General features: G+C 33.8%; 1 long non-coding RNA gene across 2 annotated transcripts; it reads left to right on the forward strand.

The window, feature by feature from the left end:
- The first annotated feature begins 3,458 nt into the window (after positions 1 to 3,458).
- Positions 3,459 to 8,085, forward strand: LOC140867294 (uncharacterized). Of its 2 annotated transcripts, none has more exons than XR_012145106.1 (4): positions 3,459 to 4,853; positions 7,021 to 7,152; positions 7,461 to 7,916; positions 8,026 to 8,085. It is a non-coding gene; the product is annotated as an uncharacterized lncRNA (long non-coding RNA). The 2 variants fall into 2 exon arrangements; XR_012145107.1 differs by having other exon boundaries at positions 7,810 to 7,916.
- The last annotated feature ends 545 nt before the right edge of the window (positions 8,086 to 8,630 follow it).

Genomic DNA, 8,630 nt, shown 5'->3' on the forward strand with positions numbered 1-8,630 from the left:
ATGTTATTATATCATTTTGCTATGTTTTCAGACTTGAAACCAAGGGGATATTGAACTTGAGCCTCCAACTTCGAACCGGGATAGTTTTGGCTAAGGTTTGAAGTTGTTTTCTACCTTGAGGTTTGGTTGAACTTGAGTAGATTTTGATGTATGCTCTCTTGATGTTATTGTTCAGTTTGGAGCATAAAGAATCGAGAAGCAAGAACGAGAAAAAGATAAGGTATAAGATGACATCAATAATAGGGAATTGAAACTCGAGATCGAGGAGTCTTGAGTTGCCCAAAAATCACATGCTTGTTTCAAAACTCTGAGGTGACTATTCAGATTTCGAGGATATGCTCAGAACTCTAGTACCTAATTCGGTATTAGCTGTCTTGATGCTTGCCACTAGATTATTGTGATTCCTGTGACAGCAATCGGATTGATATAGAGACAGTATTTCAGAAGTATCAGTTATCAAATCAGATGTGATTTGAGGAAAAACAGAGAATATGAAGTTTGATCTGTACAAAATAAGAACAGAGCAGAATAAACAGAATTAGTAATGAATGACAGATACATATTTTGAAGCCTGAACAGAGTGATCAGTGAGAACGTTCTTCTCGGAGCATTATCCGACGCAGAAAGAGATTTCAGATGTGATCCTTGTGTATAAGCTGAAGAAAATCAGCTAGACTCTTACCTGTGGATTTTAGTCAGGTGAAATATAAGTCGATAAGAATTTCAGCTAATCATAATAACCGATACAACCTTTGATTCAGAAAAAGAGCAGCTTCGATGTCAGTTAACTCAGTGATTACAGAATAAAAAAAATAGATATGATTGAAGAAGCGATTAGTAAGAGGAATCAGATACGATATAAGAAACGAAGATATCTGAAACTCACAGAATTGAAGTAAGTATTACTTCAGTCAGATATACAGTTTACAAGATTTTGTGATAAGAGTGAATGCGATTTCTAGGACGAAATCATTCCTTAGAGGGGGGGAATTGTAAGACCCTGAAAATATTAAGTTATTAATTACGGAATTTGAGATTTAAATTCCGAATTTGGGAAAGTATTAATTGGAGAATTTAAGGAATTAGAGATTTAATTTTCGAGTCGGAAATATTTAATTTGAGAATTTACGGATATTGAGATTTAAATTTCGGAATTCTTAAATTAAAACAATAAAATATTTGAAGTGATTATTATGGAATTTAAGATTTAAATTTTGAGTTTGGATATAGAAAGGATTTAATTATAAGCAAAATAGTGATTAATGACCAAATTGCAAATAGTCAAGAACTTGGGGACTAAAGTGCAATTTGGCCAATTGAGTGGGACACATGGCAAGTATATACATTTATACGTCAGACTCCAAACTATTTTTGATGCTTCAAAAGCTTGATTCTTTCAATCCGCCCGGTAGAATTTCGAATAGATCGTATATTTACGATCACGGCTTCGAGTGCTACACTTTGACGTAAGTTTGGCTAAATTCTACGATGTTTTATTTTGTAGATATTGTTAGAATTAAGATTTGATTGTATAAACGTGTTCTTGTTTATACAACGATAGTATATTTAAGTTGGATCACGAAAAGATCATCGTTCGAACATGCTTATTAATTTTTGAATATTTTCTGAATTTTTGGAAATATTAGGCTGCTGAATTCGTGTGATATGGATTGAAATAAATATGATATGGTGTTTAGATGGTGATAATATTGATGATTATGCTTTTGGAATTATCGAATTCGAGCCGTTTTATTATTCTCATCCAAAAATGCTGTTGAATTTAAATAATTCCCTTTTTAGTATTTATTTTCAGCATTTTGTCTCTGATCCAAGGTCCTTTAGAACTGTTAGGGCGAACCATCTGTTTTGGTTAGTTGACTATGTTACATAAGTTAAGCATGGGTGATATGTTGCATCTAGGTCATTTTTTCCTCTATTTTTTTTTATGCATTTTGACGATAAATTATGCAAAACTTTGCTCCTGTTAGGAGAAAACCTGCCATCTCTTATCTCTCGCTTTTAGTTATTCTTCTGTTCTCTTTTGCTTTTAATTGGTTAATGCTTTTGCTAATTCTTGTCCATGTTTGTGTAGGAGGTACCCACCCGTGGAGACAATGCGTATGGTGCTCGTGGGAACTAGGGACATGGAATCATTACCAACTAAGGGAAGTTATTTTTAAAAAAAAATTCGTGCAATTCTCATGTACTGTTGTTTATTTCCCATTCATTTGCCATCTTTTCTGTCAAATTACATGGGAGGAACTACTTTTACCTATCGAATTCTTTAAAATCTTTGACAACTTGGTGTTTTATTGTTATTTTTAAGGTGCTTAGTCGAATTCTTTTTGTTCATTGTATGCTTGATGTTTTATTAATATTCAAGGAGTTTGGTATATATGATGGTGTATTTTGAGGCCATTTGTTCATACTGGCATGCTTTGATCTCATTCTTCTGCACTCATGAAAGTGTTTTCTGCATTATTTTTTCCCTCATTTTACTTTCTATATATGAGAATCACTGAGGTCGGTGTTGGATTTATGTATTGGGGAGTGGGGGCACTTTTGCTACACATCACACGCCATTCATAACTTGTCATTTTTCTGAGTTTAAAAGTGTAAGGCAGAATTGTTTTTTAATCAAGTGCAATTTTCGTATGTGATTATATTAAATGTCCATCAACTCCCAAAGTTTTTCATTACTCGTGAGATTGATTTGTGTAGGAAAGAGTGAAAAACAATGTACTTGTGATTAAAAGATTTCAAGACACTGGCTATTTACATGTCAGGATTTTGACACACATTTCGAGCACCTCGGCCAAACCATACGACTTATGTGAATCGGTGAGAGGTATACTCTTTCTGAGAGATGTGAGTTTTGTCTAATATCATATGGTGAGGTAAAATAGTTCAAAATGTTTCCAAATAGTCTTCGAAGCGAAATACGGATGACATGTGACTAAGAAATGATTTAGGCTATTATTGGTCTGTTTGAGCCTTTTCAAGCCATCCAAATTCATCATATCATCACTAGTCACCCCCTTGAGCTTATTTAAAAATGAATGGCATGTGCAAAAACACATGGTTAACCCCCATTCGGCATCAATTCATAATCCCAAATCAACTACCTGGTTCTATAGCTTATACACTATCCTTTACCCTTGAGAGAGTGGCTTTTCCTTTGTGCCTGATATGAAAAATTTTCTCCTTTCAAAATTATATATCTGTTGAGGAGATGTGAGGAAAAAGGAAAGAATGTGAAAAAAAAGAATGTGAAAAAAAGAAAAGAATGTGGTGCAAAAATGGAAGAAAATAAAAACTCGAAGGGAAAAAATAGTGTGAAAAGTTGCAAAATAAAGAAAAATAGAAGGGAGGAAAAATATACGGTGGTGGAAAGTGACGCAGAGAAATATACATGATGGATGAAATAAAAAGCAAGGAGGTGTATACACATTGAAATGGAGAACATGATGAAATGGAAATCAGGCATATCTACAGTTAGCTTACTCTCTCACTTTGAATTCATACCCGTCTGTTGTAGCCCTAATCCCAGGCCTTTCATTACAAACTTTTAAAGACCTATTGACCGAGTCACGTGCATCCGATATTAGTAGAGAAGAATATGAGGGCAAACATATGGATTGTTTTGAGAGATGTTACACACATTATGCCCCTGGCCATCAACATACTTTTTTGTTTCCCCCAATCTTATAGACCGTTTTGTATTTGACTGATTTTCCATTATCACCCTCAAAAAACCAATTGAGAAAGGAGGGCCTGCCCCTGCCCCTGCCCCATCAACATACTTTTTTTGGCCCTCAGTCCCTCCTCTCATGTACAATTTTGTGTAACTTATCTGTTCTTATTTGATCGATTTTCCTCTATCACCCTCAATAAACCAAACTCTACCTAATTGAGAGACGAGCGAGACACTTGAGCCCAACCTCAATCTGAAACACATTTAAGGAGTGTGGATTTTGGACCCCACACACACACGTGTCATTATCTTGATTAAATTTAGTTAGTGTCTTGTGTCTTGATGTCTAAACGAAATTTGAATTTCATGATTTCCTAAACACTAGTTTTTTTATCGAGTTTGAAAATTTTTGGGGCTTGGTTAGAAACATGAGGTATATATCATTTTATGCATTGGGGTATTGGAATTTTAATTTTCTCCTTTGCTTTATCCAACTATACTTTCCTTCTTTTTTATTGATTTTTTTTAAAACCAGTTTGAAATTCGATTGCTGATTAATTTTGGAAACTGCTTTCAATTATAGGATAAAGAATTAAGCACAAGCATGTCTACCATGGGAAGGGATATGTTTTTTTTTTTTTTTAACATGGGAAGGGATATGTTGAAATTTCTAGACAACAACATGCTACTACTCTTTCATCTTCCAAAGAACTTTATCTTCAATTCTTCATCATTGCATGTTCTAATGATGGTTTAATTTTATTTTCCAGGTGAATAATTTTCAAAGTTTCGTTCTAGGTTGAAAAACCCAAATCACGGAAACCCGGTGACAGGACGTTGTACTACGATCAAACTTGCTAACGCAGTAAATTTTAAAAATTTCAGTGATTTTTGTACTCTTTGGATGACAAATTTTATAAGAATCATGACTACCTCAAATATTAAAACTTTTATCTTAGGTTTCTGCGCTTATGTCTACGATTTTCACACTCTTAGAGTTGTGAATCATTGTAAGAGTACACTGGTATTGGTGGAGGATTGGGATTCGATGTTGGCAATGGCAAAAGAAAGAATCGGGTAAAGAGGGGTGGCTGAAGCGGTTCTGAAACCAGGAGTCGATTTCATAATGGGGAGCGGAAGAAATTAATTGGTTGTGTTGGTAAATGCAATTCACCTTGTAGTACTTTTATTTGTGTATGTCTAATGGTGTTTACTTGATATATATATATATATATTTTTTTTTTTTTTCTATTTTTACGAATTTTAATGAGAAATTTTTTTATTTGTTGGCTGACCGGGCGCAAAGCTTAGCTTCTATTTGGAGACAAACCATCATTTCTTATCTTTTTCTTGGAGTTATTCTTTTGTTCTCTTTTGATTTCAATTGGTTACTGTTTTTTTAATTCCGGCCCGCCGCACACACGTCCTGGTCTTGATAAATTTATGTTACGGTCTTGAGTTTTGATGCCTAAACGAAATTGAATTTCATGATTTCCTAAACACTAGTCTATTGATCGAGTTTGAAAACTTTTGGAGGGGCATGGTCAGGAATAGAACATTTCATTTCATGCATGAGGGTATTGAACTTTGAATTTTCTCCTTTGCTCGGGATGAAGGAGCACTAAACGTCGAGGAGTTGTGGTCTGCAACTGAAAATTTCATCATAAATCTGAAGTTCAGTGGATTTTTCTTCTTACATTTTTCTCCATTCGCTTCTATTTCCCAACTTCATATCTTTGTGAAATGCCTGTGGTTTTTATATGATGCCCTGTCGTATGCAGTACTTGATTTTCATAATTATCTGGATGTTTTTTTCATGTGGAATTGAAATTTTATGGATTGCTTAATCACTGTTCTGCTCAAGTGTTCTGAATCTCATGTATAATGGTGTAGAAACTTGCCTTTTATTTAAATTTGAAATTCAACTATTTTATATAATGATCCTAAGAATTGAATTGTAGTAGTTACACTTCCTTAATATGTGATTCCTGCTCCTTTTGTTTGTAGCGTTGGATTTCATTCATAAAATATGGAAATAAGGTTTTTAACAGTTAAGAAAAAATTTCACTCGGTAAAGGGCTATTACTATCAATTGAAAATTTAACAAATGCTTATCAATGCTACTTCTTGCTCAAAAGCCTTGCTAAAGCTTAGTTTGATGAATAAACATGCTGGAGGAAGAACCCATCCTCTGTTTTTGTTTACCTTCATCATTGTTCGATTTTCAGCATGGCAGATGATCAAAAAACCATGTCTATCTTATGCTCACAATTCAGTGTCTTCTATTCTGTTAGCTTTCATTTTTGACTGATGTCTTTTGCTAGGTAAAATCATAGTATGTGCAAACACATTCAATATATATAAATATGTTGTATCATATTGCGTATTTTGTGTTCTATTTTATGCTGCATGAATTCGAGTATCCACATAGTATGTACTTGTATATATTTTTGACATTTCTCCTTCTCACATAACAAGTCTTGGTAGGAAGTAACGGATATGTTGAACCAATAACCATTCGATTCCTGAACGTGCAAATTAGTCGTGGTCCAAAATCGTGGCTCAATTCCACTATAATGGTCACAAGAAACTTCACGTCTCAACCTTAAGCATGATATTACATGCATGTTTGAGCAATTAATTGTTCCTTGTATTCTAGAAATAACCCTTTACAAAAGATTAATATTATTTCATAAATAATGTTAATATTGATTTTTATTTATTATTTTTTATCACTATTATTTATTTATTATTAAGGTTTATAATTATTGTTCTTAGTGAATTAGTTAATAATATTATTCTTTTTCTTTCTATGGGATTTAGCAAGAATTGAACTGCACAGCAGCCAATGGTCTTATCCACGCACCTTGGTGCATATCTTGTACTCTTTTATTATTGTTTTTCCTATACTTCGATTATATATTATATTGCTTTCTACTCTGGCTCGTATAGAGAGAATTACCCCGGCCAAGACTCTAAGCCATCTTTCATATCATCATTTTTTATGTTGTGAATTTATTTCAAGTTTGTTGGCAATGAGTTTCTCATAATTAAGCATTCTCTTTACCAAACACACAAGTTCACTGGACTTCATTTTGAAATCTTGTCCAGAGATATCGTAATCATGTGAATTTGATCAAAGGTAGGAGAATGATGTAATTTTGGCGTTTATACTCGAGAATGTTATAGGTATATAATGATGTGAGCTATAGTTGTTGCTGCTGTTGAATATTATATTATCTGCAATTCTGCTTGCAGAAGTATACAAGATAACACGACCTTATAAAATCCATATGTTTTTACATGTTCAAAATTTTTGTTGATAGACAGTTGGAAAGAAGCCTCAAGAACCCACACTTTGCGTTGAGTTAGCAAATGCCATCGAATCAATCAAAAAGATCTATCTCAAGAGAATTGGCTTAAATTTCTCCATTGGGATTTGAATAAACATCTTGAAGGTACTTAGTTGTATCTTTTCTTGCATGGCTTATGTTTGTGGTTAATGGTTTGACTAATTCTCTTGTTTCGATCTTTCATCAACAAAACTTGTAAAAAATTGTACTGCGATCAAACCTGCAAACCAATTAAAATTTTAAATATCAGCGATTTTGCGAAATATTTGGATGAGAAATTTAAAAGATCATGATTACCTCTTGTTTCGATCTTCCTATTTATGTGAATTTTTTCACGTAAATTATCAAAAGATTTTTACCTCACTTCTAAAACTCAGTAAATTATTTTGTTTTCATCTCTGTTAACATTGCAGATTCTTCTCCCGACTCACAACATTCTTCACCACCATGAACACAGTGCGATCCAACAACTAGAAGATCATGTGATTTGCTTCTACAATTTTTTTACTGATGTTTAGAAAATATCCTTCATAAGGACCTTTCTAAAAGACTTCCCGTGCGAAATAGTTCGGTGGTCCAAGATCATTCAATCCCACTATACAAGAAACTTCACGCCTCAACCTTAAGCATCCATGTATCTATATATTTCTATCTTGAAACAGAGTGGTGGTATTATATCTTCATTTGATTCGCTCTTCGTTATTATTATTTCGGGTAATAAAAACCATACGTTAGACCAAAATTTTGTGAATTTATTTCAAGATGGCATACTGGTCACAAGAAACTTCACGTCTCAACCTTAAATTTCTCCCCTTGGATTTGAATTGGCTTGAATATCTCCACTGGGATTTGAATAAACATTCTTGAAGGTACTTAGTTGTATCTTTTCTGATATGGCTTATGTTTGTTGTTAAGGGTCTGACTTATTCTCTTGTTTCGATCTTTGATCAACAAAACTTGTATGAACTTTGAATGTAGATATCTAAAACAGGTATCAATGAGAAGGGCTTGACGGCAAATGATGTTGAAACTGAGCAGATGTTCCTCGAGTATGTTTCTAAACGTGCAAATTAGTTGTGGTCCAAAACCGTGGCTCATTCCACTAAACTGGTCACAAGAAACTTCACGTCTCAACCTTAAACCTCATATTATATGCATGTTTGAGCAGTTAATTGTTCCTTTTATTCTAGAAATAACCCTGTAATAATAACCCTTATCTATTATTTATTATTAAGGTTTATCATTATTGTTCGTATTGATTAGTTAATAATAATATTGTATTTCTTTCTATGGGATTCAGCCAGAGCTGAAATGAACTGCACAGCAGCCATATGGTGCATGTCTTTAAAATCCGGGATTATCAAGTCTGGATAATCAAAATGTACTCCGGTTATTCTCTTCCTCTATTGGGATCCCGATGATGAAATATCACACAAATCACACCGACTCTCCCCTCGAGATGGATAGTGCATGTTTCAATCCTCTACACTCTGAAGCAACTATAGAGAGTTAAGTCGGTCATTTTAGTAACTCGCCTACCAATGCCCTCTACTATAATTCTCAGAACGTCTAATTCAAAATAA

This window comes from Henckelia pumila, chromosome 4, assembly GCF_033568475.1.
Source record: "Henckelia pumila isolate YLH828 chromosome 4, ASM3356847v2, whole genome shotgun sequence".
Lineage (NCBI taxonomy): Eukaryota > Viridiplantae > Streptophyta > Magnoliopsida > Lamiales > Gesneriaceae > Henckelia > Henckelia pumila.